Source organism: Corylus avellana, chromosome ca2, assembly GCF_901000735.1.
Source record: "Corylus avellana chromosome ca2, CavTom2PMs-1.0".
In the NCBI taxonomy this organism is placed as follows: Eukaryota; Viridiplantae; Streptophyta; class Magnoliopsida; order Fagales; family Betulaceae; genus Corylus; species Corylus avellana.
In genome coordinates, this window is record NC_081542.1 from 23,554,964 (window position 1) to 23,561,386 (window position 6,423).

Sequence of the window (6,423 nt, forward strand, 5' to 3'; positions counted from 1 at the left end):
CTTTCTATGACCATAAAATTTTATATGTTATTTCCTCATAACCAAATAAAAAACTAAAATGAAATTAGTTTCCATCTAAAAGACTTGGGATCTCACAATTATATGTGATGGGATTAATTAATACTTTTCACTTGGCAAAGATAGGGAGTAAAAATTGCAATCAGAATGATGCTTATGTTTAAATCTTTTTTATAAATAATAATTGATTTTTTTTTTTAATTTTTTTAATTTTTTTATATACATTTGGCCAAAGAAATGGGGAAAAAGAAAGAAAGCTTTGCAATTTGCTAAACTTTTGCACATAAGTCTAACATAGAGTGAGGTCATGAGGTTCTCCATTATTAAGAGCATGTTTAATATTGAGTTAGGAAGTAAAACTTTTATAATTAAAAAGAGCTTTTTAGAAAAAAATAAGAAAAATTAAAAAAAAAAAAAAAAAAAAAAAAAACTCAAATTTTAAGCTTTTTGCATAATTGCATTCCAACCATTTTAAGAATATAAAAGTTAATAATTTTTTTACTCTTAAAATGAGTACAAAATTATATAATTAGAATTATTACAAATTGAGCAGTGCATCTTCCGGATTTAAATTTCACAACCTTAGGACATTAAACATGTGATTTAGGATGTTACTTTATGCAAATTTGGTAAAAATGAGAAAGATGAAAAGATTTTACCTTGATGTTACAGACTCTCCGAAACAAGTAAAAATGAGGACTTGCATAGATAGTCACATGAAACCATAAGTAGTTTGGTGTTAACAACTTTGAGAATTTGTTTTCCACCTCTAATTTAGGTTGGATGTGATATATTTCTTCATCTTGCAGGTCTAAGAATTTTCAAAATGATGCCTATTTTTTGTTTGGAAAATAGTCTAGGCCTTTGTTTAAGGATTGAAAATGCTAATTTTATTTTTTATTTTGGTCTGGTTTCTAAAGCTAATTTTACCATATTAGCCTTTTTATTTTTCTATAATGCTCAGCTTGTTGGTGAGAGCATTTTAGTTTCTGTCTTTTTCTTTTTAGAAATCTACTCACTCAGTTTAAAGTTAAGTCAAGCTATTCAACTTAAAAGCCTACCTTTTTAAATTCCAAAAGTAATCTCTCACATTTCTCTCCCACACACATTTCAAAACATAGAAACATAGTTGTCATTTGTTGTTTTTGTATTGGAAATGCTCATATATATATATATATACCAAAAAAATGTTATTGGTATACCAAAAACATTTAAAAATGTTATTGGTATACCAAAAACATTTAAAAATGTTAAACGTTAAAATTCAATGACAGAGTTTGAAAAATGGATTATTGTAGCTTCATTACATTTTATCTTTACCCTACTTGTTTCTTTTTTCTAGTCTTATCTTCCTTACCCTACTTATTTCAATCGATAATGAGCGATAAATCTGAAAATAAAAGAAAAAACATGAGGGCACTAGTTTACAAACAACAGTAGATATATACAGGAAAGGCTGTGGAATGGTGATAAATTAACATGCACTTGATGGCTTTCCTCCTGTACTCCCATGTAGTTTGAACATGTTGTCTGGGTCAGATTCCTGGCAACAAATAACACGCCAGTGAACACCCATGCTTATATATATATATATATATATAAACTCTATGTCAATGAGGCTTCATTATTACTTGAAGAAAAAAGAAATGCATGGCTAAAATGTATCATGCAGAGTACATGACATGTGGCATGGTGCCAATGTGCATGCTCACATTCAAAACATCCATTAGAGTAATTCTGAAATCACCATGCCCGTGAAGCTGAGAAAATCCACTTGGGATTAGCCTAACCGTCAGCTCACAGCAGTGAAGCTAGTCATTAGGTGCAAAACTCTAATTCTATTGGGGGTCAATCCAGAGGGTAAAGACAGATCAACCACTTGGCTAGACCACTCACAAACAACCAGTCATGTTAGTCTGACTCATCAACCAGACTAGAAGAAATGTGCCACTGCTGAATAAAACTGCCCCTCTTCAACTGGTTTTGACACATAATCATCCAATAAAAAAAACACTGTAGGGTTCAAGTGTTTTGATAGTTATCTATGAGCATTTCCAATAAAAAAAACAACTACAACACACATTTATATATATAAGCTACATCATCTAGGTATAATTGAAAAACTTGTCATTATCATGTTCTTCTTCACTTCATAATTCTTATGGATACAAATCTGTACATAGGTAAAAAAATCAATTTTGCTGTGGGAAGATGCTATCAAACTAATTCTCTTTTGCACTCATTTTCTAAAGCTTACGTATAAAGCTATTATGCTCAGAAACAAAAATAAATGTAGCTATTATTTATCTATCAGCATTACTATTTGTTTTGTATTATGTTGTTAGCATCCATCTACCATTTCTTTTTCATTGACAGGGTTGAATGTTTACTTGCAGAGATGATTAAGATTAAAGCCCAAATGAAAAAGGCTGAAGTTGATGAGGTAGAAGCAAAATTGAAGCGGCAGCGGCTGAGGGAAACAGAAAGAGAAGCTTTTCGAGATGCGCTTCAAAAGGTTATTTTCTTCTATCTAATACTTTGTTTACATTTCTAACACATCAAGTATACTTTTCTACATCGGGTGGAACTGTATCTGATGTTGTGCACCTCCCTGCAGATGACAAGAACTGTGGATTTAGAAGACAATCTATGGGTTCAAAAAGAATACGATATGATGATTGGGTCTTCTTGCTCCTATGATTGGCCTCGTGAAGTACATTAAGCATACAATCTAGTGCTGCATTTTGTATGAAGAGAAATGAAATTTTGTTTATGAATGTAAAATCTATTGCTATCTGTAAATTGTAGTATTGTTGTAAATTGTGAAGTTCCCTATTTGGAGCGATAGAGAAATCAATATTCTTAACTACTGGGCCAGGTTCCTGCATACATGACATAACATAGCATAAAGAGAGATGATACATGTTCATTTGGTGACATAGCATAAAGAGACAAGATATACGAGATCTGGTGTACATCTGCTTTACATTTCTTTTGCAAATCTGCTATACAGAGATGTACAGCAGATGGAAAAAGATCTTTTCTCTTGCATAAATACAATCTTTGCTTCACGTAAAATTGACCAAAATCAGTTGTATGCGGACACATGAATGCTAGTTCTTTTGAATATTGGTTGGGAAGGCACGTGCGAGGCACATGCTTAATTCCCTATGATTGTGATATCATTAAAAATTCAATACCATATGTAAAAAATATTTATAATATAAAGTCAATATATAAATTTATACCAAGACGCATATTTAATTTTTATATAACTCTTAGTATAACATTACAAAAGTGAGTAAATATGATGTAAAAAAACCACCTCTAACCAAGAGTTGATCTGTATAGCACACACATTACAAGTCATAGCACTCAACACTCCACTAACAATGTTCAAAGGAAATATCATCTCTATGTATGTTAGGTTCTGTAGTGATAAGTAGCCCATTGAAAATTAATAGCATCAAAAAATGGGAGAACACTAAGCCTGAAGTTTATAAAGAATATTCAATCATAAAGAAGCTTTATTTATTAGAAGGCATATGATTATCTTTTCATTTTGATCATCAATGTAGGGAAGTTAACCCAAATTAGTTCCTACGGTCTCTGCTCTCGTGTACACTTTTCGTGTACGAGGGCTTTGCACTTTTTCTATAAAATTTTAATATCAAGATACACAATACACACTGTTTGAACAATTTAAGCTCTTAGAGTAATTGGTTGTGTTATATTTCTCAAACACCATGATAAAGATATCCCTCCCAGACTATTTGTCCATCTTTCATAGTTCAAACTTGGAACATAAATTAATGTTTCAGAACCAGATAATAAATAAATAAATTTTAAAACTACATCCACTAGCTTGTCAAAACTACCATAAAGATTGGAACTTTCATGACTATGACTTCAATATAGTCATAAATTAGGAAAGTGATAAAATTCTGCTCATTGACTTTTTCAATATAGACAATCTAATGGATATCCATAAAATTGGACAAGCAATTTCGGATGGAGTGAGCAATGGCTGCAAAAGTTTAAACTTTTAGAGAACAATCTCATTTTGATAATATCATGGACATAAATAACATTGTGGTTTAGGGGCAGAAGCTATATAATTTTACGTCCAATACAGTGATTCTTGCAAAAAGAGGCAGGTTGCAGAATTTTTGAGGCAGCAGCAAATAACAGGACATTTTATGGCTTGTTTTGATCAATTATTTGTTGGCTAATGTCCAGGGAAATATGTGGGGTTTTAGAGTTTTAATAAGGTAAGCAAAGTTGTTTGATTTGGGTTGCAAAGAGGGAAGACAAGAGAGGTTCAAGGGGCTGTTCTGTAGCTGTGAGAGACAGAGAGAGCACCCAACGCTCTTGATCTGCGTTCAAATTAGACCATAACTGAAAACATCAACAACCTGACCTCAAAAGATGGTGTTCAAACTTTTATTTTGCTTTTCTTTTCTTTTTTTTGAACAAAGTCTTTCAGCAGCAAATCCACAAACCAAACAAACACACCTATACCCAAAACATATACTAAGTTTCCTTTCAACAGAGAATCTTTAACCAGCTGATGTTGACCTTTAAAGATCTACCAAACACATGTAGTATGAGAATGCAAAAACACAAAAGAACCAACAATACAGATTACACTCATTTGAACAATTAACCAAATAACAGAAGTATATAATCAAATGATATTCAAACTACAAAAATCATGACCGGTTTATCAAAACTACACAATGTATACAGTACAAACCGCCCTCTATTCTAAGCAAATTTCAGGAAAATTCTCAGTCCGCCTGACATCTTAGCAAACCACAAGCACAAATAAAATCACAGATCCACATATGTTGGTTACTTCAAACATCCATTAGCACAGAAACAGTAACAAAACCACCCTGTCTCTATGCACAGAAACAATATAAATTTCCCAACTTTTTTTCTTCCAAATCAAAATTTTCCGTTTTGCTACCCAAAACCAATACTTTCAGTCTCTCAGCACCAAAATAAAGACAACCCAGAAGATAAAAAACTCAAAATAATACAATAAATAAATAAATAAAAGGAAGAGACTTCACCTCCAGAAGTCTTCCACGGCACTGAAGGCGTAGATCTAATTAAAAAAGCTACCCCAAGCAGCCTGCTTGGACTTGGCAGAAGGGATATCGAACCAGATGGTCTGTCCAGATGGTGGGACTGGATTCATCACCGGTTTGGTCGGCTGCATCTACTCCTCGTCTCCCTCATTTCCAGCTCCTCCGGCCAAAGGGTTGGGCGTATTTGGTACGTGTGTATTTATAGGTAGGAAGAGTGGCAAATGATGGGCTTTTTTGTTTTATTTCAGAATTTTCATTTTTTTTACGTCAAATGTCCAACATGCTCCATCTTAGGAAACCACAGCCCATTTAACTGACATATGCACCCATGCTTTAGACCCGACCCGGCCTCGACCCAAAGTTATTTATTTATTATTTTTACATGTCATCCCAGAAGTTTCTGACACCTTTTCGGAGTAAGAGGTAATACTTGAGTTCGGATTTTGTCTCTTCAATTTACATCACATTTTAATTAATTAAATTAGCGTATTAAGTATAAGAGAGAATGTTAAAATAGAGACATATTATTCTTTAAACAATTGGCAATCTTTTGTCCAACTCTTTTTAAATTGACGATTGGATTTGCATGACCCACATACGAGTCATATGGATTGAATAATAAACTTGAAAAAAAATAAAAATACACAAAAAATGAATGGAATTGAATGTGAGTTGAAAAGGAAAAGGAAAAATAAATTTTATCTTATTAGCAAACAATGATAACTTATGGGAGGTTTGAATAAACCCCAGATAATCTTTCATTATATTTTTAGATTGCGTTTGAGAAATATAGTTTTTAAACAAAAAAATAAAATGTTTTTAAGCTTTTGTCAAAAGTACGTTTTAGCCATTTTTTAGTTTTTTGAACCCTTAAAAATACTTTCAATTTTTTATCAAACAAGTACCTTTTTTTTTTTTTTTTTTTTTTTTTTCTCAAATGAACGTTTTAAGTATTAAACGCACTTTTAGGTCCCTCAAATACACACCCAAAATGCCATTACTTATTTATTCTCCATAGATTAAAGTACTTTGGTGTGACAAACATTCCCTCCCAATCGTCCAAATTTAGGCCTCGTTTGGTTTGCGAAATAGACCATTGAATTAGACTAGCTAACACTAGGTATAACTAATCCTTTGTTTGGTAACACTCTATTCCTGGGAATAGTCTATTCCCATGGGACTACTAATCTCATACACACAGGGTTAGCTAAGCCACTAAAAAATGAGTGGCTTACCTAATCATTTCCTGTGAGATTAAATTAATTGTGTAAATTGCTACAAAAAACCTCATTTGTGGGATTAAATTTCG

General features: G+C 32.4%; 1 long non-coding RNA gene across 1 annotated transcript; it reads right to left on the reverse strand.

The window, feature by feature from the left end:
- Window positions 1–2,438: 2,438 nt before the first annotated feature.
- On the reverse strand, window positions 2,439–5,297 carry LOC132171836 (uncharacterized). The gene is made up of 2 exons (XR_009439080.1): window positions 5,097–5,297; window positions 2,439–2,629 (listed from the first exon to the last, which is right to left on the reverse strand). It is a non-coding gene; the product is annotated as an uncharacterized LOC132171836 (long non-coding RNA).
- Between the last annotated feature and the right edge of the window lie 1,126 nt (window positions 5,298–6,423).